The 25,768-nt window shown below is 40.2% G+C and overlaps 1 long non-coding RNA gene across 1 annotated transcript in view; it reads left to right on the forward strand.

Annotated features, from left to right (window-relative positions):
* Positions 1–25,768, forward strand: part of LOC110741660 — a 464,563-nt gene that overhangs the window by 321,783 nt on the left and 117,012 nt on the right. Inside the window, exon 3 of the long non-coding RNA XR_004178615.1 lies at positions 7,981–8,442. This is a non-coding gene — a long non-coding RNA (uncharacterized LOC110741660). The remainder of the gene's footprint in view (positions 1–7,980; positions 8,443–25,768) is intronic.

Below are 25,768 nucleotides of genomic sequence, written 5' to 3' on the forward strand. Positions count from 1 at the left end.
ACTTTGCCTGATACTATATTGTGACACAAGCTTTCCTTTAGTTAGTGATTGTATAGTATACCCTTTTTCTATTCCTTTACTTGCAAACTTTTGCATGCATCTATTACAATGATTCTCCTATAAGCAAATATAGCTAGATATTGTTTATTTTATCCACTCTAAGAATCTTAGATTTTTAATTGTAATATTTAGTCTACTCACAATTAATCCAGTTGCTGATATATTTGGGTTTATGTGCATCATCTTACTTTTCATTTTTCTGTGTGACCCATCTGCCTATTGCTATTCCTTTTTCTCTTTTTCAAGTGTGTGAATCAACTACTTATTAATTTTCCTTTTCCCCTTTATTAAGTGGTTACCTATGATTCTCCAAGCTTACTATTCCCTGAGACATGCGATCCCTGACATTTTACCACCTAACAGGGTTTAGGAACTTCTCCCTTTATCTGACCCTTTTGCATTATTGTTATCTTGTGTTTTAACTCTATTATTTTTTAAGCCCCAGAAGACTTATCATTTATTACTGTTGTATAGGTCACAGGTATTTATATTTACCCTCGTAGTTACTCTCTCATTATTCCTTATTCTTTCTTGCATTTCCATGTTCCCATCTGAGGCCATTTTTCTTTTTCCTGAAAAACTCATTTTATTATCTGAGTGCAGTTGTCCTTTCTCCATTATGGCTTTTCTTAAAATGTCTTTATTTTGTGTCTATTTCTGAACGATTTTTGATGGATATAGAATTCTAGATTAGAAGCTGTTTCAGCACTTAAAGATAACTGACTGTGTTTACACGATGAAATGGAAGTCTTTTTGCAGTTTTAGTTGCTTCTGTAAAAAAAGTTGTGTCTTTTTTTCTGACTGCTGTAAAACTTTTTCCACTTTGTCTTAGGTTTCTAGTGTGTTCACGAAGATCTGCCTTATAGTATCTTTCTTACTATTTCTTCTATACAGGTTGCCTACACTTCTTGAATCTGAAAGTTGATGTCATAAATCACTTCGGCAACATTCTCAGTTTATCTGCTTTTATATTATTTTTGTCTCATTTTTCTCCTTTTGCTCTTTCTGAAACTGTATGCGTATTAAAACATTTCATTAAATTTCATGCATCTCTTTTATTTTGTTCATTTTTAATTTTTTTGGTCTTCTCTTTGATTCAGTTTTTCTGATTCAGCTCCTCTCTATGATTCAGATCAATTTTCTATTGATCTGTCTTACAGAATCCTCTTTTCTCTTATAAACCAAGCTATCAATTTATTGATTTCGGTTATTTTGTTTCTTTTCATCTCTAGTATTTCTACTCAATTCTTATTACAGATAGCAATATTCTGTTAAAATTGCAACCTTTATTATATTCTTTATCTATTTCTCCATCTTTCTCTTTATTTCCTTTATTTTAAAAACCAGAAATATTTGCAAAACTTTGTTTCCAACTCCGATATTTAGATCACCTGTAGGTCTATTTGTTTCCATTAATTTTCCCCTTAGATTTTGTTCTAAGGTTCCCTTTCTTAAATTTTCTAGAAATTTTTGGTTAAATATCAGTGTCTTTACAAATATTTATAGTCTCCTAATTATTTTACATCCTGCAGAGAACAGTCACTGTTTCCTTGGCAAGGTAATTGAAGGAGGGAAAGATCATTTTAATTTAACTCAATTTGAGATTAAACTGACTCTCAACTGGACTGCAGACTCCTAAGTTTTCGTCTGCTTTTGATGTGATCATACTCTTGGCAGAACCTGCTGAAGACTTCCAACTCAGAGCCTGGAGAATTTCCTGGGGCCTCTTCTCCTGGTGAGGTCTCTACTGCAATTCCTAGACCTGCACTGTTCTGCCTTTCAGAGGTTCTCTTCTGCTCAAACTTGCTGCTTCAGAATTCCTCAAATGTCTTTAGGGAAAAAAAATACACAGGGAATATATGGAAAACGTATGTATCTTCTGCTCAGTTTTGCTGTGAACCTAAAATTGCTCTTAAAAATAAAGTATATATTTTTTAAAACCCCAAAACAGTAGCAGGCTTAGTTTTTTACTCTCCTTCCCACTGACATACTGGCCTTTCAGGTTTCTAAATTTGTCTTTCCAGCTGAGCTCCATCAGACTACCAGAGTCTCTGCAGGTTCCTGTGTACTCAGTGGCAGTCCTCTGGCAGGGAAAACCCTGCATTTTTACCTCCTTCCCTTCGTCTAGATAAAGCTAATGCCTCCAGAGTAAAAATGTTGCAGAACGTCCGTCATCCAGCACCCCAGCAGCGTCACGTCCCTGGGATCTTAATCCCCGGTGATGTCTGATTTAGTAGCTCTTCCAAGGCTTTACACAGATTTATCTGTGTGTATTTCATCCAATTTTTAACATTTTGCTTTTCTTGTAAGGAGTATAGGTCTTATCCCAAGCTATTCTGTTATACTTGAAAATGGAATTTGTCCTAAGTAATGTCATTATGATTATTATCTAATACACAGATCTGTTATAAAGCTTTTTTGTTGTTTATGGAGTTAACCTTGTTTGTTTAGAGGTACATAGATATAGTTTAACATGAGATTTCCCCTAAGAATTTTACCCATATAAATAAGCTGCAGGTAAATACTCTTCTTCTTGAACAACTAAGAATAAATTATGAAGTACATGAAAGAGAGTCATAAATTACAAATATTTAGTATAATTAATGTTTAAATGTTTTGGTAGAGATTTTAACACTAAAGAAATTTAATTGATCTTGTAATTTTTACTTAGCACTGTGCATAGGTTCTAGAAGAAAACTATAACAAAATGAATAAACAGTGAATTCTGATTAGTTTTTTTAAATGTCATTAAAATTTTTTTGTGGGCTGGGTGTCTCGTGCCTGTAATCCCAGCACTTTGGGAGACCGAGGCAGGTGGATCACGAGGTAAGGAGTTAGAGACCAGCCTGACCAACATGGTGAAACCCTGTCTCTACTAAAAATACAAAAAAAAAAAAATTAGCCAGGCATGGTGGCATGCTACTCAGGAGGCTGAGGCTGGAGAATCGCTTGAACCCAGGAGGCAGAGGTTGCAGTGAGCCGAGATTGCGCCAGTGCACTCCAGCCTGAGAAACAGTGAGACTCCATCTCAAAAAAAAAAAAAAAAAAAAAAAAAAAAAGGCCGGGCGCTGGTGGCTCACGCCTGTAATCCCAGCACTTTGGGAGGCCGAGGCAGGTGGATCACGAGGTCAGGACATAGAGACTGGCTAACATGGTGAAACCCTGTCTCTACTAAAAAAATGCAAAAATTTAGCCGGGCGTGGTGGCGGCGCCTGTAGTCCCAGCTACTCGGGAGGCTGAGGCAGGAGAATGGCGTGAACCCGGGAGGCGAAGCTTGCAGTGAGCTGAGATCTTGTGACTACACTCCAGACTGGGGGACAGAGTGAGACTCCTTCTCAAATAATAATAATAATGTTAATAATAATTTATGAATACTGATTAGGAAACAAGATTTTGACTGAGAAAAATAAGCCAATAACTATGAAATAAAATACTTTGGTTCCAATTTGATTGACAAAATAAATAACGGTATTGCATTATTACTCAAAACATAAATATCCATGAGTCCGTACTCATAAATAAATGATAGAATAAATAAATAGGAAGTGGACAAGTATCCTGCGCAGAAGAATCTCAAATACTTTATACAGATACCCTTAAAGAAGCAGACTGTATCTCCCTATTCCTGAAATGTGGGCTGTGCAGAGTGAAATCATTTTTTCAATGAGTACAGTATGGAAATAGTGAAAGAGTAAACCTTCAGTGGAAAAAATCTGACAAATACCACCTGAGCCGGATGATCAGAGTCAGCCTTGCCAGTGATAATTCATATTGACAGCATGTACTATTGATCTGATATAAGGAGAAGGGCACTTTACTTCTGCAGTCTTCTTCCCAAAATACATGGCCCCAGTCTTAGCATAAGAAAAAGATGAGACAAACCCCCCAGAATGGGCATAGTACAAAACACCAGGACTCCTAGAATATGTCAAGGTCATCAAAAACAAGCGATGTCTGAGAAAGTGTCACATTGTACTGGGGCCTACAGAGACATAACAACTAAATGTCACACAGTATCCTGGATGGGATCCTGGGGCAGAAGGACGACATTCGGTGAAAAATCAAGGCTATATGAATAAAGCATAACTTTGGTTAATAATAACATATGAATATTGTTTCAGTAGCTGTGACAAGCATACCCTAGTAATGAATGATGTTAATTATAGGGAAAAACTGGATGCAAGGTATATATATGAGGGCTGCGTACTGTCTTTGCAACTTTGTTGTCAGCTAAGAATATTCTGAAGTTTTTTAAAAGTTTGTTTTAAAAATGTTTGCTTTCACTGTGTAAGATAATGACATATTATGCCAGTTTTCCCTATTCCCAGTACATATAACGTAACTTAAATTTCTGAACAGCTAGTTGCAAGACTAAAGTGAGTTTCTCATTACAGGTTGAAGTAGTCATTTACTAATTGTCAGTAACTCTGAATAAATTATATAAATATAAACTATACAAGACCAAAGCCAAACAAAATTATATTTTTACTCTAAATTTAACCTATAATTTCATGAAATATTCTTCATACCCTGAGTATGTAGGCAATTAGATAAAAGTGATACTTGGGTTGAGGAAAAATTTATTGAAGTATGTTAAGTTTGCAAACATTTTTAGTAGAGTCCTACCTAGATGCTGCTTCTAGCCTGGCAATTATTTATCTCACCGTATCACCTCGCTTCATAGTATACTTTCCTATGTAGAATGAATAAAGTTTTTGGTAAAAATTCCGTTTGTCTTTTATAAATGTATAGTATATTCCAAGAGCAAAATCTAAGTTGATTACTTATTTACTTATTTATTGTTTACTAAAACAGCATTGTTTTGAATTAGTCACTCAACTGTAATGACAATTGGGATGACAATTTTGTGACTAAGAATTTCAGCACCATTGTTCTTAGTCTAATCACTTACTTTAATAATTAGTAAATCATTAGATCACTTCCTTGTCCAGTTAGATTTTTGTTCATTTTTATAACTTAAAAATGCTATTTCAATAAAGATTATAAAACTACTTGAATTTACAATACACATTTGACATTTAAAAACACAGAAAATATTTATAATTTTTACTACACGTGCAAACTGCCTGGCTGAATTTGCACAAATCTGATATTTTCTGTCCTAGCTCTATAGTCACTTGTCTCCAAACTCTCATGACCTTCTTTTTGTAGATTATGCCTAAGATACCATCTCTAATTAAATTTCTGTGTAGTGTGAATAATTCAATTTATCAAACTCTTGTCATTGAGACAACCAATTCTCCATATTCGATGTAGTTATTAATTTCAATTCCTCCCGATAACATCTTCATTGACAGACAGCATCCCTTCATTTTTGTGGACCTCACAGATAATTTACACAGGAGAATTTGATATGTTTTTGTTTATTTTTTCCTCCAGAAAAAGAATCCTAAAAAAGATTCTTGTGAAAGCACTAGACACAAAGATGTTGACATGTTATGCCTCTAAGCAACGTAATTTATGTTTGGGGGAAACGCCCAGTGTTGGGTTCTGACCATCAATATTTCTGAAAAAAAAAAAAAAAACAGACTTTACAACAAAACAGTTTACTTTTTTAGTATAGATTATCAAATAAAAAGGATGGGTTGAGCAATTATGCAGCCTGTAGCAACTTATATCAGAAATAGAAATAACCCAAATTCAAAAATAACTTACAGGCCCATCAGTCAATCAAATAAGGGTGCTACTGAAAAAAGACCTAAATATCTCAGTCACAACAAAGACAACTATTTTCAGAGAGGGCACTGTAGACAAAAACACTGTTTGCAGCTGCAACCCAGCCCTACGGAGGGCTACAGACTGGGTTGGGAGAGAGGCCGGTAATGAGCAAAACGAACTGTCGCCTAGCTCTCCAGTGAGAAATGCAGGCCAATCAGACCATTTTTAGCCTGCCACAATTGTCCAGGGAGCCTCAGGGCACAAAGGTTGCACAACTGCACCCTTGAATAAACACATATTTGGATTAGTGTCATAAGAGCATGCACGATTGGCTTTTCTCCAAAGCCCCACATTTTGACTGCTGGGACAGGGAATAAAGCAATGTATTATACGGTAACCAGTGGGCCCAGGGGAAAGAGAAAGAATCCATCCAAGCGTCTCAGACCACAAGCCATAAAGCTGCCTGCTGGAACTGCAAGCATCCACAAAGAGCCCATCACTCCTTCATCTGCCTGAGAAAACTTTCAATGCCTGGTGCTAAGAAGCAGAAAGAGCCACACTGGCTAGGAGGGGGCTAGCGATAGAATCGGAGGAAGATGAATGAACCACATGTTAAGCTGCTTCACTGTGGAGCCCAGTTTCAAAGCCCTGGTAAATAATTTGCCATCCACTGTTACCTGGAATAGGATGAAAGGCACTGTGTGAGTCGATCCATTACACTACTTAAGATAACTTTGAAAACATGGGAAAACAAAGTGATTCCATTGCCTTTGAAAGTAATATAATCTTGCAAAACTACTTTGGTTCTTAAATAAAATATAAATTGGATGTTGGCATTTGCAATATGAACCGAAGAATTATGATGGGAAGAGTTCATGTGACTGCATGCATCATCAGTCATGAAAGAATAGGAACAGCTTTGGAAGACAGCATGGAGAGGATGAGACGCCAGTGCTTTCCCATCGTCAGAGCCCTCAGGCTCTGAAAGAGTGGCCCTGGAAGCAATCTGGAGAAAGGTAGCACTGGCATGGCAATGTCATCTGTTTTTCATATGCCCCTAAGTGAGCTCCAAGGCTGGAAAACCATAATTTGGGACCTTCTCCAGGCCTTCTAAAACCATGGTGCATAAGTTTCTGAGGGTATTTATAAGTGACAGTCATACTTCCAAGTACCATTAACTAGAGTACTCTATTCATGACATATCCTACTTGGTTTAGATATGATAACTCACTCAGCAATTCATTTACTTATGCACTCATTTATTCACCTAATGTCCATTGATTATTTAGAATGCATCAGGCACTTGATCCAGCTGCTCAGAATACAAGTTATACACCTAAAGTCTGACTTTCATTCATTAACAACCACATGGATGAAGAAAACATAAAAAAAGAAACCGTTAAAATATAGCTGGATTATAACCTAGCTCGCATTTGCACAGAGAGCTATAGAAGTCAGCAGCTAACAGTTAGCTTTGGGACAAAATTCAGAAGATGAATGCTTCTTAGGACATGTCACTTATGCAAAGGTTCCATATTAAATACTTCAAGTCTTGAAACTTCTGAGGACCTCTACAGTTGCTTTACAAAGCAATATGTGGGCTCTGTTTAGTAGAAGTATTTATCAGTTACTAGTTTATTGGCCCATATACTTTGTACCTCATCCCAGGCCATTCTTCTCAGCCTGGAGGAAATTTGATAGTTATTAAGGACATACAATGTAATAAAGTGTATATAGGTGAGAATGTATTTCCTTTCTCTGTCAGCTGAGAGGACCCAGAAGCAATAACACTCCAGTAGCAATTAGCACAGCTCCTGCCCAGATCATGGCTTCTAATACTATTCTCCAACAAAGGAAGCCTAAGCCCCTTGCAGAAATAGGTGATTCTAGGGCTAAGGCAGAAAAAGGAGGATGAGCCTGGGGCATCTTGTAGTGTCAGTAAGTAAGGCAGCATTTAAAACAAACAAAACACCCCAAAAACCCACCTGACGATGATGGGGGTTATGTCCAAGGGACACAAGAGCCAACTGAAAGAGCCCAAATTGCCACATACACAGCAATTTGAGCAACCGAAAACTAACACAGGATTGGATCATAACCCAGAGTTGATTACCCATATCCACGTGTCCATATTGTTATCAATTAATGGTTGAATAAATAAATACCTGAGAAAGAAGAGATGCAAATCCTGTGCAGAATCATTCCATTTAATGTATAATTTACATTCTCTTCTCCCTCCAGGAAGTGGAGCATCACATCTCACCCTGCTGTAAGTGTGAGCTATACAGAGTGCCGTTCTGCTGAGGAGTGCATGTGGAAAGGCGAGGAAAGCAACCACAGCGGATACAGTTGAGAAACTCTACCTCAGCCCCACGGCCAAGGGCAGCATGAACAGTGACACATTACGTTGGTGGCATATACTCACATGATGTGGTGATGAGAAGAGCATTTCCTCCCCCAAACCCATAACCCCATTCTAATAATGAGAAAACTATCAGAAAACCCCAAACTGAGGCACAGAGTGCAAAGTGCCTGATCAGCACGCCTCAGAACTGTCAAGGTCACCAAAAAGATGGACAGACCCAGCAACTGCCACAGCCCAGAGGAGCCTAAGATGAGATGAATAAATGTCATATAGTATCCTGAATACCATCCATGAGCAGGAAAAGGACATTGGGTGAAAACCAAGGACATCTGAATAAGGTATGGACTTTAGTTAATCATAAGGATCTGTATTGATTCGTTGGTTGTGACCAAAATACCGTAGTAGTATATAAGGTGTTAACAATAGGGAAAACTGGGCACGGGGCAGGTGGGAACTCTTGGTATTAATTTTGCAACTTTTTTGGTAAATTTGTAACTATTCTAAATAAAATATTTATTCTAAAAAAGGTAGAAACTTAGAATTCCCTCTGGTAGCCTCTCTGCTGTCCCCTTTATGACAAAGGTGAGAAGGGAGGAAGGAAAGGGAGGTCCTTGGATGGCAAAGGTGAAGGGAGTGAAAGCTCCATTCTTCCTTCGTCCGTCTGTGAGAGTAGGGCCTCTTACCGTCCGGGGTGCCTGAGTCTGAAAGGTACTGTGGCTCTGAGAGGGCATTTGGCTTGTACACAGCAAGCAGGGAAGTGGGATTTCACAGGAGGAACCCTGAATCGGCTGCCGGAGCTGGGGTGCCTGTTCCTGTAATGATTGCACTGAAATTACTTCCATCCCGAATGGAATACACATCTACTCTCCCCAGAGAAAGGGGCTGGTTTTTTATGTGAGACTTGTTTTTAAAATCATCGCTTGCTGTTGATGAGTATGCAGTGACATCATGGTGCTGGTCATAAAAATATAGTGAAAGCAGGAGAGACATATCATCTTTTGTCCACACTTAGACAAACAACGAACATTTAGAAAATTCCAGGTTGTTGCTGTCAAGTACTAAAGCCACCACCATCTGCAGAAGGCATGGCAACCCAAGGTGAAACCCTAAAATGGAATCTCTCTGAGTCAGGGTCTCTGCCCACTGAACCAGCCTGAAGGTTAAGCAAGGTCAGGAAGCAGCTGCAGGGGATGAATCACCAGCTCCCTCCTCACCAGCAGGGGCTCCAGCCTGCTCGGCATCTGATGTGACGTCTGTGTACCTGCCTTCTGGTCTCAGGCTACCTCTGCTAGCCATGACATCTTGAACTCTCTTGACATGAGTGTGCCTCTTTGCTGGCCCCTGTCCGAGTTTGTCCTCTCACATGAAGGGTGATTCTGTCCTGGCAAATTAACCTTATCAGGTTTGATTGCCGGATCCTCTTTTATTAGGAAGTATATGGCCTGAAAATGCATGGATTCAAGCACTTTTCAGAATGTTGGACAGATCTGCAGAGATTAAAGGGCGTGTGTCCACACTCAAGGGGACAGTTGTTTGCAGAGCTGGATGTCCTTACTGTACTCTGGAGGGTTGGCAGCAGGTGAGGTTTGGTGGAGAGAGATCAGGATCATTTAGAGTGCCTTATACTCCCTGCACATGCTCTTGGAAATAATGCTATACTCTCTCCCAAACAGTGGGTGTTCAAACCCCCCACATAGGGAATACTGTTGATGTGAGTCGCTGTTACTCGTGACAGCTTCTTACTCCACAGAAGTGCTGAACACAGGTAATCGGGCCACATTCCTTGGTGCAGAGTGATGCTTAAATATCACAGTCCCTCCATCGTGGTTGGTAACCAGCCACTATTCTGAGCCTCGATGTGACTGGATGCTCCCCCTCCTCTCCCAGGCCCTGCATCACCCATCCCTCCCCAAAATTCAGTGGCAACAGATGCCTGACACAGGATGCAGGTGCAAGGGTGCTGAGGGTCCCTGCTTCAGTGCCTCAGCCGCTGCTGTCACTGGGATATCTCAGCCGCTGCTGTCACTGGGATATGCCAGAGCATATGCCAGCATTTAGGGCGTCACTGCTGGCTGTGCTGAAGGTAGAGAGCTGCTGCAGATAGACTGAACCAGAACCTTTGAGGGGGCTGGAGCTTCTGTATTTTTTGATGACTTGTCCAATTGGGAACTACTAACCAAGGCTTCACTATTCCTGTTTGCTGAGTATTTGTTGGTAAAGGGCTAAGTAATTGTGTGTGTGTGTGTGTGTGTGTATGTGTGTGTGTGTGTGTGTAATTGCAGATTTTTACTGGGTGTGTTGAAGTAGGAGGAGGTAAGGCAGTTGCAAAAAATATAACATGCAGACATCAAGAAAGATGGCAATTTACCTGAAGCACATTTTATGCCATTATTGAGCTTATCCCTGCCTTTTAAAATTTGTCATTAGTTGAACAGACACAGTAAACATATTTGATCCATTCTTTCAATTATTTGGCTTCCTAAGTATGTCTGCAAACTTGCCGCCTCATCTTCATTCCCTTTGTCATTGATTCTTGAAGCAAGAGTGGCTTCAATAAATTTCTCTTTGCATCTCTATGTCCAATGTCTCCCTCCCCGAGGCCAGTCTCCTCCACAGCCATCAAAGTGATGCTTACAAGACCCAAAGCTGATCAAGCCTTTGGCCGCTTAGATTCCGCAGGCACTGTCTATCATGTCAGTGTAATGCATTAGTCTCTCAGCGTAACCGGGAGGTGTTGATGATGTGATGTGTCTGTTCTTATCTCTTAGCACTGCCTTTGCTCCACCCACATATACAGGCCTTCTTTCAGATGTATCAAATATTTAAAGTTGTCTGAGCAAACCATGGTCTGGTTGGGGACCCTCTGCCTGCACAGACCACTCCCTCTCCCTGGGAAGCCTCTTCAGCCTTTCTTTCCTTCCTGCTGCCCACCCCTGTCCCCAGTAACTTCACTGTGCTGATCTGGTTGACCACTTAGCTTCAGCCTGAACCCTTGGTCACTTCTGGTGAAGGCCTGCTCTTGAAAAACGCAAGGCCTTCTTGTCTTTATAGGCCAGTGTATGTACAACTCAGCCATGCAGTCATCACCCAAGTGTCTCACACCTTAAGGGAATTCCAGGCCCTCTGTACAGCACACGGCAGGTAATCAGCTGGCGATCATCGAATACACAAATGAATGGTGAGAACAGAAGGAGCCGGCTGGTGGAACAGGCCCAACACTGTGTGGAAGTTGCCAAGGCTTGGGGCCTTGCACCCTCTGAAGCAATGGCCCAAGCTGAACCTTGGCCCCTTTCCGTCACGGCTGTAGCTGGAGCGTCTGGGACACGGAGCACCAAGTCCTGAGGCTGAACAGAGCAGCGGGACCCTGGGCCAGGCCCACAAAACTATTTTTTCCTCCTGGGCCTCTAGGCCTGTGATGGGAGGGGCTGCTGCCAAGATCTCTGACATGCCCTGAAGACATTTTTTCCCATCGTCTTGGTGATTAGCATTTGGTTCCTCATTACTGATACAGATTTCTGCAGTGGCTTGAATTTCTTCTCAGAAAATGAGTTTTTCTTTTCTATCACATTGTCAGGCTGCAAATTTTCCAAACCTTTATGGCTGCTTCTCTTTTAAACATAAGTTTCTATTTCAGATGACCTCTCCCGAGTTCAGAGTTCCACAGATCTCTAGGTCAGGGCCAAAATGCCACCAGTCTCTTTGCTAAAGCATAGCAAGAGCAACCTTTGCTCCAGTTCCCAAGAAGTTCCTCATCTCCATCTGAGACCACCTCATTCTGGATGTCATTGTTCACATCATTACCAGCATTTTGGTCAAAACCATGCAACAATTTTCCAGGAAGTTCCATACTTTCCCACATCTTCCTGTCTTCTTCTGAGCCCTCCAAACTATTCCAATCTCTGCCCATTACCCAGTTCCACAGTGACTTCCACATTTTCAGGTTATCTTTATAGCAGTACCCCACTCTCTGTGGTACCAATTTACCGTATTAATCTGTTTTCACATTGCTATAAAGAACTACCTGAGACTATGTCATTTATAAAGGAAAGAGGTTTAATTGACTCACAGTTCCGCGTGGCTGGGGAGGCCTCAGGAAACTTACAGTCATGGTGGAAGGGGAAGCAGTCACCTTCTTCACAAGGCGGCAGGAGAGAGAAAAGCAGGGGAAACCACTGCTTATAAAACCATCAGATCTAGTGATAACTTACTCACTATCATGAGAACACTGTGGGGGAATCTGCCCCCCATGATTCAGTCAGCTCCCACCAAGTCCCACCAGGTCCATGACCTATAGCTTTATCATCCCTCTATGGTGTGTGATGGGCAAACATTCTTTAGAGATAAAAGTTTCCTGTTAAATATTTGGAAATATATTTAGGAAATAATGCTGGTGCACCTGACAAATAGGTGCACTGTTTAGTGACTCCATAGCCCATGTCCCTCCTGGAACACATAACCTCACTGTCTCATTCTAGACTAGGGAAAAGCTGACCCATCCCCCACACAGCTGCAGAGAGATCTTCCTAAAGTTCATGTAAGATGTTATCACCCCTCTGGCTTAGGAGAAACAAAACAAACTTCCTATGACTCTCACTACTTTGAACAAATGCTTCACAAAGCCTTTTGCTGTGGGGCTCAAGCCTGCTGCTCCAGAGTCATCTCCTTCTCTTTCTTCCCTTCTGTGCACCTTCAATTTCAGCAACACTGAACAACTAACCTTTCCCAGAACATTCTACATTTGGCCATGTCTTTGTGCCATTGCCTAGCAAGTTCCTTTTGCCTGGGTAGCCTATCTTTACCTTTTCATTTACTCAGGCTGGCACCTTGATCTTGGACGTGCAAGCCTGCAGAACCATGACAAATAAATTTATGTTGTTATAAGCCACCTACTTTATGTCATTACAGTAGCCAGAATGAACTAAGACGTGTGTGAATGTCAAAATTTTGCTCTGCCCCTTACTTTGGCATTTCAATAGTTAAAATGAATAAAAGGCAGGCATGCCTCATCAGCTTGTGTAACAACTTAAAATGTTCTCAAACAGGCCTTCCAATCCTCCAATCTAGTTCCATTCCTCCCACTTCCAACAATTTCTGGACTCTCCAAAGAGAGGATCAGCGTGTAGCTCAGGGGCCATTCTGCCGACTGCAGCACTATGCAATATATGCCCTGGTTATTCTCTCCTGCTTTAGTTTTAACAGAAGCATCACTGCTGCCACTAGCAATGGTGCACTCACACCATGTTGGCATCTCCTAAGAGCCACAAAGCCATGTTCATCAGGATGTGAGAATGGGATGGGAGTTTCTGAGCAGAGGTGGCATGTGGTTGCCTGTGTCCCAAGGTGGGTCGGCCTGTGTTCAGGATCTCACAAAATATCTCATGAAAATAGTTGTGGGCTTCAGACTCATTCCTTGCTCCCAAATCAAAGTTTAACACAATCATGGGCTCTTGTGTGGCTCTGGCGTGGTTCATCCTTTGACCCCAAAGCCAATGTTCTTTCCACCATCACCTACTGCTTTACACATCCACAAAGGAAGTGACACACAAGTCTGTCTAAATACAAAACCACAAATCTGTGATTCTTGTTTGTTTGACCTGAGAGCATGCTCAGTAATACTTGCCCTGGATCATCCGTTCTCTAAATTGTCTATACCCAAAAGCGTTACAGGCAGAGCTCTGGTGGTTTTAGGAACTTCTCCCAAGTCGTCCTTCACCCCACTGACTTGCCATTGTCAAGGTTGCCTGTTACCTTCCAGTGGCCCATCCAATGGGCGCCCTGGTCCTCCTCCCACTGCCTCACTTCTCAGCATCCCACACAGGTGGTTATGCTCTTCCTCAGAATACTGGCTTTCATGACACCATGGCTTTCCCCGCCTTTGTTAGCCTTACCTCTGAGCTCCACTGAGTGCTTCTCAGGAGCTTTTCCTTTGGGTTTCTAATAAAAATCAGATTCCCCAGGATTGTCTGTGTCCCCATTACTTTCTTTCCCAGACTTCAGCTGGATGTCTGCACTCCCCCTCTTGGCTCTGATACCCTCTGCCTGCTGAGAGCTCCATATTGGTGCGTTAAGTCCAGGATTTTCTTCTATGAGCAATCGTGTCTCATCTACCTTGACACCCTCAAAACTGAGCTTCCCATCCCACCCTTCCAATCCTGTTGCAAGAATAAGCAAGACATCGTAAGCCACAGTCTGAGATGAGATTTAACTGAGAGAGTCTTTCTTGTCTGTTTAAATGATGTCACGATCTTCAACTTTCACATTCAGCTTATGGTAAATTCTGCATAGTGAGTCTTCTGAACATACTTTGAACCCACTCTACATTTTCTATATTCAGTGCTTCTACCTAAATCTGAGCCATTATTATCAGATGTCTTCTTTTCTCTTGGCCTGACCCCTAACCCCATTCAAGGTCAATATACCACGTGGAGCCAAACTTTTCTTGATTAAATATCATTCTACCATTCTCTGACTTCAAGTGCTGCACTAACTGCATTTTCCTGGAGTTAAATCTCATCTCAGACTGTTGCTTATGATGTCTTGCTTATTCTTCTACACTTGCCTCGGCTTACCCCTTCATTCCCACACTTTATCCTCTATCCTCACTACACTGACCTTTGCAGACTCTTGACCAACTTTTCCTGACTTAGAGCTTGCATATGGTGTTCTTTCTACCTGGGATACCTTGCCCCTTGTCCTTCACATGTGCTTCCCCTGATATTTCACCTAAATAGGATCCATGCACAGCCCTTCATTAATGTTTTACCTAAGCATGGCCTTTATAGCATATTTCTAAGTCTGTAATTACCTATTTGTCCATCTGTTTATGATCTGTCTCCCTCTACTAAGCTATGTGGTGTGTGTAGAGAGGGGACCATGTTTATTTTGCTCTGTATTGTTTATTCATGATCTGCATAGAGCCTGCTTGGCTGAAATTTTTTAAATTAATGAATTTGAATATTTATAGTTGACATATTATAATTGTACCTATTTATGAGGTACAGTGTGATGTTTCAATGCATGTACATGATACTTAATGATCAGATCAGGGTAATCACCATATCCATCACTTTAAACATTTATTGTTAAATAATAGGAAATGATTCAAATCATTAGTCATTATATCAGGATATTATTTATCATTTAAAATGATATAAGGATGAGGATTAACATACAAAGTATTTATGGAATACGGTTACTAAAAAGCAGGTTGTAGAGCAATATGGTTTAATTTGATCTTCTGTGCCAATCTATCCACGTCTGTTCATTTGCCTATTTGTTCTTCCATCCATTCACCTTTCCTCTCACCCATCATCCCCCTATGTATTTTAAAGGGTGACATATATCTATATACACATACATATATATACACACACACATACACACACATATATATACACATACATATGCATACACATATGCATATGTAGGTGTATATATGTGTTATATATACACACATATATGTGTGTTATATATACACACATATATGTGTGTTATATATACACACACATACATATATGAATATGTATGTATATATGTATATGTATGTATATATGTGTGTGTATATATGTGTGTGTATATATATCACCCTTTAAATTTACTAAGGGAAGGAAAATAGATCCTGGTGTAGCAACCACAATGTCTCGTGTATATATATAGCTCTCATATATATATGTATGTCTCATATATATGTCATATATATATTATATATATATATATATATATATATATAGTAAATTTTGTCTAGCAATTTATAGATGGTCCACTCAAGCCTGTGAGTTTTAGAAGGAGCTAACTCCACCTCTGGTCTCAGGGGTGGGTGACTGATTAAGGCCTAAACTGATATCAGTGTAACCCCATCACGTGGCTACAACTGTGGATTCAGAGGTGAACAAGTAAGTCCTTTCAAGGAGTAGGATGAGGAAATATGCTTGCTAAGAACTTGTGGTAATGACAATTCTTGCTCTCCTAAGATAACTGCCATAAGTGACTCTCAGTTCCTCTCCTTGAGCATGAGTGTGCCCCACCAGTGCTCAGGACCAATCCTGATACCATTAAAAAAAAAAAAACAGACAGGCTTGGATGAAGCCGATACCATAGGAAATAGAATAGAGCAGGGAAACTTGGCATCGCTAAGCCGCGGCATCAGTAAACCTTTAACCTACCCTGCCTGTGGCCTCAGATTGACACAGACCCCCAATCCGCTTAGTCATTCAGATCAATTGATTTTAGTGGGCTTTTCTCTTACCCAAATCAAATGTACCATGATTTGGTGTGCATGTGTGTGTAAATGTGTGAGCATTGGCAGATAGAGAGAGACCTACAGACATAGAGAAAAAAAGTCTGAAGTGACATCCAACAGAATGTAACAATGTTCTGGGTTACAATGATAGTTAACTTTTTGAATCATATTTGACCTTTCAAATTTTTTTTCAATAGGCCTGAATTACTTGTTTGATCAGAGAAAAACATCAACAAAAGCAACAAACCATTTAGAAAACAAAAATCAGGCAGTTGCATTTGGAGAAAAACAGATTAAGTTCAGAATGTGGTAGAAACGGTGTGTGTATGTGTGTGTGTGTTTGTGCATAATTGTCATTATTATCTGTGACCACGAGTACCAAATGAGCCAAAGTATGATATGTTAGCCAAAAAATACATATGAATGTAGTACAAACTTTTTTATTAATTTTAATAAGACAGTGTCAAGGTCAAGGGTGTTAAGAATGCCACTGTTCTTTGCTGAAGTCAGACCACACTTGAAGCATCATTTTCAGTTTCGTTGCTACGTGAGTTCAGGAACCGGCTGACACATTCCAGGGATACTGGAAAAGGATTTATGCATTTGGAAAGAGATGGAATTTTAAGACTTTTGATATTTTTTTTCCCATTTAAGATTCTATAGTTCTCCGATTTTCATGTTGCTGTTGGACATTAAAAAAGCAATCATATTAGAAACAAAGAAACCACAGATCAGAGAGCTTAAGTGACGTGCCAAGACCATACAATTGGTTAATGCCAAGGTTTTGCCCAGAAGCCATTTCATAACCCGCACACTTATTAAAGAGGAGCAGACAGACGAGATCTGTCCGGAGGACAGCAACAGGGATGACTTGGGCAGCATAGATCATTTCCAAATGACTCACGCTTAAAGAACCAGAGAACCTCGTGAGGACGAGAGAGCATAATGTTGTTATCAAATAAAGCTGTCATGGAAAGAAGAATACCACTTGTTGTGATTAGCTGAAATCAAAAGAACCACACAGAGCTGATGGAGAGCTCTCTTTGCTTTTCTTTAAGAATATAAGTAAGAATTTTCTGACATGGAGAAGTGTCTATAGATGGTCTAAGGTGACTCAAGAGAGCGGGAAGGGAAAGTGGCAAAGACTTGTCGCTGCTCCGTTCTTCCATGAATAGACGCCATGGCTTTTAAAAAGCTAGGCACCTGGCTGCCCAGGTGGAGAGCACGTCGCCCTGTCCCTTGGCAGTAAGGTGTGGCTTGTCACAAAATAATTTATTCTCTTTACAAATTAAAGGTTGGCAGCCACATAATGAGTTTATTTGCTATGCATTGCAGGGCTTATATGATTCAGAAAACAGATCCACACTGCCTGGGCCTCACTTTTGAACGGCTTCACACCTAGAGAGACTGCAGCCTTTATTTACCGTTCAGTTGTTAGGGGTTCAAGTAATTGCTTAAAGTGAACCACAGAGAGACTTAGAAAAAAAAAAAAAAGAAAGAAAAGAGGCACACATGTGTTATCTAAAGTTACAAAGACAGGGAAATTAAAATAGAAGTAGAAGTCTGTTAGGAGCTTAGTTAAGTTAAATTCTCTCGGGCCATTAAAGTGAGCCAACAGGTAATGGGTATAATGCATTAATGAAGATTGAGGGATAAAAATTCATATTTTCAGAGAAATGGAGTCACTGCCATGGGAGACTGCCAAGCTAGTGAATAGTGGTTGCCTATTTGGAAGTGGAGCTGGGTGGGGTATGCATGAAGCAGGACATTCTTGTTTTCAATTTTAAGTGCTAAGTACTATTTTATTTTTAAATATGAGCACACATTAGTAAAAATGCATGCGCGCACGCGCACACACACACACACACACACGGCTCTGGCTGTGGTTCTGAGGGATGCTGAATGATTTTTTCAAATGTGGGTGGGGTCTGCACACAGTCTGTAGATGGGGCCTCAATACGGAATGGATGGGCTTCTACCTGGAGGCTAGAGGGTTTTGAAACAGACAGAAAATGATGCTGCCTTCGGTCTGTTCCGTCTCTGACTGTCACGGGAGGCACGGGAGGCAAACGTTCTCCTCTTCAGGCCAGCGCACAGAGAGTGCTTGTGACTTGTACCCAAGCGCTTTACTTCAGCATGCTGTTCTCAGGTTTCCTCATAAAAAGTTATTGGGGCTTTCAGAATATTAGAACATGAGTTTTTCTATTACATAAAGATTTAGCTTAACACAATTAAAAAAAAAAGGATATATATTTTTTATTTGAAAATTGTCTTGCAGTCTACCATTTTACTCCCACCAAAGCAACATGTTGAATGTTTAAAAACCTTTGTCAATATGCATAGTACAGCACTCAACCATGAGAGAGTGAACTGCTGGTTGCTCATGTGAAAATCTCCACTATGAGTATCTGGCATTTTTCTCAAGACCTTGTTGAAATTGAAAACTACAGAAAAATAAATGTTTTTTTTTTTTTTTTAAACTGCACAAAACCTCTTGCTCACCCTCCCCATGGTAGTTCAATATGTCAGTACATCGTGTCTTCAAAGCCATTTTCCTTCAGCATTCTTTCTTTTGTATTGCGTGAGTCACAAATCAACCTTTTGCTTTTCAACATCAGAATCACAGCTTTTCTCCTATTATTGCCAAGCTGAAGGTACAGTGGAGCAAAATAACATGTTTTGTACACCCAGCTCTCTAAAGGGTGGAGGGGAATGGTGCTTGAGGCCCCAGAAGAATATGCTTCTTCCCGTGGAACGGGACTGCAGAACCCCATCCAGGAGCAGTCAAGACGCATCTGCAGGAGGTTCCAGGGCTCAAGACATTTGGCAGCACTGCTGACGTGGACGTTCAACTCAGAAGACCAGATCTTGGCTTAGCTTCAAGGAGAGTTAGGTCGTTGTTGTGCTTGGATGGAAACTGGCAGGGCTCTTTGATAGGTGTGAGGGTTTTAAGGGAATGAAATAGTAACATTAAATTTGCAACAGTTATTCTGCAAAATCTTCAAATCCGTAGAAATAGCTCTATTTCTGCTACAAAATGAGTTTTGGACAAGGAATGAATTACCTTGGCATCACTTTTTCATTTGTGCCCTTGTATTTGGTTTTTCCATTTTTTTCTCATTTTGGCTTCTGTTTTTTAGGGTTCAATTTTAAATGATTGTAAGAGGTCAAGCCCTGGGTGAATAATTTTCAGAGCCCTTTGATTGCTTGGAACTTCTTTCTAACATAGAGAGCCTTTCTTGGTAACATTCATCATCAGAATTCTAATATTCTAAAAAGAATTTTTTTTTTTTTTAAATATGGGGTCTCACTCTGTCACCTGGCTGGAGTGCAATGGCGCGATCTTAGCTCACTGCAACCTCTACTTCCCGGGTTCAAGCAGTTCTGCTGCCTCAGCCTCCAGAGTAGCGGGGACTGCAGGCGCACACTACCATGCCCAGCTAATTTTTGTATTTGTATATATTTTGTATTTTGTATTTGTAAAAATATTAGTAGAGATGGGATTTCACCCTGTTGGCCAGGATGGTCTCAATCTCTTGACCTCGTGATCCGCCCACTTCAGCCTCCCAAAGAGCTGGGATTACAGGTGTGAGCCACCATGTCCGGCCTCTAACAAATGTTTTTATTTAAATTAGGCTCTGGGAATCTCTTTTCCACACATCTAAATAAAAGAATCCTAAATATCATTTTATATTTTTTCTCACTAACAAGAATCCTTTCTTGTGGTGTTAGGAAGCAAGGCATGGACTGTATTGTGGTTTCTGAGGTTTAATCTGTACAAGTCCAAGTTGTTACTGTTAGTCGCTTCCACACGTCTTTGAAGGTTCCACCTAGACCTGATTCTGTGCTGAGATAATATACCCGCTTTTTTTTTTTTCCCGAGGGAATTTGGTATTTCTTTCTGTATTCACATTTCCTGTCACTCTGACTCTTGCATCGGACTCCAGCCAGGAATGAGCCTAACACATCGCTGCCACATTTCCAAAAAGAATTCACTGTGTCTGAAAACATAGATGTAATTGAGTTCTGTGGATTGTCTGTGGATTACCTAGTTATTGGAATGAATGCTGTCCCAAAACTGTACTGGCTCTTACCACGGCCTCACAGAACCACAGAGAGCCAGGGATTTCTGTCCCTGCTGACTAGGCCTCCCAGCCACTTTATGTTAACTGAGCTTTAGAAGAAACGTGCACAAAAGAGGTAGAGGGGGCCCGTAGCAATGGCACAGGTTGCATCATTGCATACTTACTGTTTCTTGGGAGCCTATAACAAAGGCTTTGTCCACTTTTAATAAAAGCTAATGGTGCAATGCCAGTTGCTATGGCTCTAGGGTATTAATGAATATAAATATTAGGTCTTAATTATGCATGCCACTTAATATATTGCATCTGAGGCACTGATATTCTGAAAATATACGAGGTAATCAGATATTTCTCCCAAAGCTAAAAAGAGAGACTTGCTAAACATTTAAAAAATTGTCTAGATTTTTCTTTTCCTCTCTCCTTTTGTCAATCCTTCCTATATTGTATTTCTCCCAATTTGTTACTGCCAAGCTTCTGTGGATATAAAGACTAAATATCAAAGCTTGTGAGAATTATTCATAAAGCAAGAACATAAAGGTTCTGATCAAGGAAATTTAAAATAATTTCACAGACTCTGTAATGTTCATTTTAGCTTCTTAGAAGTCAGCCCCTCCCCTTTATTTTGTATGTTTCCTTATTCTTGACTAAATTCTAGATCAAATACATGTAAATTGTATTCCATAATTCTACAGAGGTGCTTAAGGGGTAGCTTAAGAGCCACTGTAGATAGGAACGAAGACCCTATTTTTCCTGCTCCCCATCCAACTATATTGTGAATCTGCGTGTGATTAGATTTGTTTTAAAATGTCCATATTGGTTGAACAGGTTGAAAAACCAGTTCTAGAGAAGGTAATACATAGTTAAATTGCATATAGATAAGTAGATCAATCTTGTGATATATGCAGCGGCTGTAATGAATTCTTCCATTGAGTAATAGAATCGGTAGAATTATAGACAACACAATACTACCCAAACCACAAAACTCTTTGGACAAAGAAAAGTGAGTGATGATGAAGATTTATAGGTGTTACAAGTTGATCTTAAAAAACTGAGATTGACTAGTCTTTGGTGGTTTTACTGAATTACCTCTCTCTTAATATTAAACCCTTATGAATTTCAAGAAAAATTTCATCCATGTGTTTCTGATTCAATTACTATTAACTCATTAAATGTTTTTTAAAAGCTATTTGAAATTTGAGAAGCCTTTTTATGAGCTTTAGTAATCCTTTCTTCTTCGAATTAGGAAGGAGAATTTTGCCAAGAGTTAATGGTACTTGAACCTCAGTACGCCTAAGGGGATTCTAAACTTAGCAAAAACTCCAGCATCCTGTCACAACCAATGACACTCGTCCTTGCAAACTCTCTGCCACTTGCTACCTCCTTCCACATGCTTGATGATGTTAGATCATTTCTTTCACATATGACAATGCTAAACAGCTATTGCTACTAAAGAAGGATAACATCTACAAGTGAAGCACAAATCCCAGTTATCAGCACGCTTTATCGAAAGCTAATTAAATACGAATCTAACATTCCGAGAAGCCGAAATCACTACTCTTTTCTTTGTCTCTTACAGTTACAGGTCAGAATACAAGGATCGTGTAGGTTAACTCTGAGCAGGTAGCATATAAGAGTTGAACAAAAAGAACAAAGAGAGTAAAACATTTTGTAGCTTAAGAAACACTAAGCATTCAAATACAGTGTTTGCAGAAGTACTCAGAACATGAACTAAAAAGAACTATGTTTATGCGGAGAACTCAGGCTTGCTGAATAATATGTTCCATTCACATGATATAAGTGCAAATTCAGTAGCTATAGGTTTTCTTCACATTTAGGTTATTCTTTTTTTTTTTTTTTGTACTGGAATCAGCAGTGGTGACTTCTAAGTCATCATGAGATGGATGACAAGATGCAACATTGCTCAAACAGCAGTGGAGAAACGCTCTCTGTACCTTCAGAATGGGAAGTTTTTGTCAAGTAGCTTTCTGTTTGTTTATTTCAATAAGTTGAATCGTGAAAACTATTCCGAAAAGAAAAGAAAAATCATTAGGACACTTGGAAGCCACGCTCTAGAGCCATGGGTATGGGAATGGAACTTCAAGAAGAGGAGCAACCAGCAGGTCCTTAGAAGCTGCAGACACCATGGCCCACGTATATACAAGGTTTTGAAGAGCTCCTGAGAGAAATGCATGGAAAAGCCAACAGTGGCAGGTATGTGATGGCAACAGCTACTGTCTTTAATCCCAAGACGGAGCATCATAAGAGCACACAGCTTAAGCATACAAGTATCTTTAGTTCTCAACACTGTACCCCCATGTAAAACACTATATGATACAGAGTTGAATCGCACAGTGAGTTCTTGTGAGTAAGGAGAAAGAAATCTATTTTGGGAGATCCGGTAAGACTTTTCTGCCACTTCTCTTCGGGAAGGTTCCTGTGTGGAGGAAGCTATATTATGTTCACTCAAGTGACTGAAGGTTTCCGAGGAAGCAATACAGAACAACTTCAAAGATCAGGGCTTCCAAAAGTGTAGAACTAAACTTTAAACACACACTCTCTTAGTTCCATTTGCTTCCAGATAAACAGAAAGTTTGTACTGCATTGGCAATGTTTATCTTATTTTACTTGTCTGGTAGTTGTACAAGAAGGTCAAGGATTGCTTTTGAATGAAGGTCATAATTGTTTGCACAGTACAAGCATCTACTTAGAAACACATGTTTTCAAATAAAATTTCCTAGAAAAACTCATTTTAATGAAGAGTAAGGGTGTAAAAGAGTCTCTTGAAAGTTTTACAAAACCTTACACCCCATGAAATAAAACTCCTAATTCTAAAATCTATTCAATGCCTCTGCAACTACTTTCTGATTGAAGAGTTGATGACATGAGTTTATACAAGGAAATAATGGTCTCTCTGCTAAGTTCCACCTGCATCAACCTGCTGAATTTCTCATCTTCAAACCCTGCAATCAAGGGAAAAATTGTACTAAAGATTATTTAAATTTAAAAAGTATACTCAACAAATGAGGCATTTAGAGACAGGGATTACTTTTAAGGAGGAAAATAGATACCTGGCATCTATTTAAAATTCCTTGTCAGCACTATGACTTATATGTGCTGTAAAAGAATTTTTTTAAAAGGCCTACTAGCAATTTTGCTTCATTTCTTTTCCTTTTTTCAGTCTTACCCTGTGCTAAGATCTGAGTGTTTATGTGTCCTCAAAATTCATATGTTGAAATCCTAACCCCCAAGGCAACAGGATTACAAGGTGGGGTCTTTGGGAGGTGATTAGGTCATGAGGGTGGAGCTTGGGGAGCTCTCTCTCACCCCTTCTGCTATGTGAAAGCACAGCAAGAAGATGTGGTCCGTGAGCCAGAAACCAGGCCCTCACCAGACACCGAATCTGCCTTGATCTTTGAACTTTCCAGCCTTTAGAACTGTCAGAAGCACATTTGCATTATTTATAAGCTCCTGGCTTTATGGTATTTTGTTACCACAGCTGAGATGTACTAGGACAGCCCGTGACATAGACGGCGTGGAAGAACCCCCACTAGGCTACCTGAGGGCGGATGCACGTTCCCTCTCAGCTCAGAAGAATAATGTGGGAAAGACAGTCCTCTGGCCAAAGAGGCAGACACAAGAAGCTTCCAAAAACAAACATAAGATATATTTGTCTTTCAAAAAGAGGATCCAAGTTTTCATGTCAATATAGATAATCTGCTTAATAAAATATTGAATTTTGTTATTTTTCTTTTCTTCTACTCAAACGTAGGAGTCGTACTGAAGTATTTGAAGTATGTGAGGTATTGGAAAAATAAGCTCGCATGGAGCAGAGGCACAGATGGTTTCTGTGTTTAATGCTTTTCCTTTTTCTTCTTCTTTTCATTGTGTTTTTAATTTTGGTATTTGTGGTTGCCGCCCTTTGCTGGCTGACACAGCTCTGGGTCGTGTGGGAACCAAGGTCCTTTGGAGATCATGGAAGTGGTGTGCAAGCTTCAGTTCTTAAATGCACTCGTGTCCATGGGGAGAAACTGCCTTGCCCTGCTTCAAAGCCAAAACAGCGACTCAGCTCATCTTGATTTTTTTATCTCTGGCAGGGATTTTAATTCATTGCTTTCTCAAAGAACTAAAATTAAGTTAGCTTTATGTTTGCTTACATATACTTTAAATAAATCCCTTGAAGAGGCCTAGGAGGTGAATAAAACTGAAGACAGGATCCAAAAAGTTTGGTACCTTCTTGGTTTTATTTTAAGATGTCATTTTGTTCTTCCTTTTCTCCTTTCTTGTTTGGGCATATGCTGAACTCACTCCAGTGATAGCTCAGAACAACTCCCAGAACAGTCCAAGTATAACATCTCATCCTCCAAACGTAAGGCCCGGCTTTACTGCTAATGTTCATTTAATGTATCAGTAAGAAACTGGGGTTAAAGTCTAGGAATTAGAGCAGAAAAAAGAAAATAATGTGGTATACGATCATTTGAATAAATTTACAGGCTCTAGTTCATTATTTCCCAGCCAGATGTGTCTGTCACCACGCTAAGCGCAAGAGAAACAGAGACGTGTAAAGCACGGCTGCTGCTGTGATGCAGTTGGGCAGAATGCAGAAACGGGCCCAGGAACACATCGTGGTGTGCTGCAATCAGGTCCTCTCAGGCTCCTGTGGCAGAGCGTGGAGATGAGGGCCGGCTCAGGGAGCCCGGATGCTCAGGGAAGCCATTCTGGAAGAAGTGCTTTTTATGCGCAGGTCTTAGTCCTTTTGGGTTGCTATAACAAAATACCATAAAATGAACAACAGAGATTTATTTCTCACAGTTCTGGGGGCCGAGAAGTTCGAGATCAAAGTGCTGTCAGATTCAGTACCTGGCCACAGCCGCTTTCTGTTTCATAGATGGTGCCTACTGTCTGTGTCCTCACATGTTGGAAGGGGTAAATAAACACCCTGATGCCTATTTATTTTAAAAGGTGCTAATCCCATTCATAAAGGATCCTCCCTCCTGACCTAATGACTCCCCAAAGCCCCTCTTCCTAATCCCATCACCCTGGGGGTGAGGATTTCAACCTATGAATTTCGGGGGCACACAAACATTCAGACCAGAGCAGCCCAGAAATACTTCTCTCCTTTCTGCTGCCAGTCCCTTGTGCCTATTCAGGCTGCACCACCTGCCCTGAACTATTGCAACAGGCTTCCAAGCCCTTCAGCACCCTTCCGTTCCTTGTCACTTTTTACTCAAAGACAACCAGTTGTGCTTCTTCTACTCCACATGATTGAGGGAGTAAGTTTATGGTCCTTTATGAAGGAAAAAGAGGGCAGAAACCCTCAGCAAATGATTAGACATACACTCTGAA

The sequence above is a fragment of the Papio anubis genome, chromosome 15 (assembly GCF_008728515.1).
Source record: "Papio anubis isolate 15944 chromosome 15, Panubis1.0, whole genome shotgun sequence".
NCBI lineage: Eukaryota > Metazoa > Chordata > Mammalia > Primates > Cercopithecidae > Papio > Papio anubis.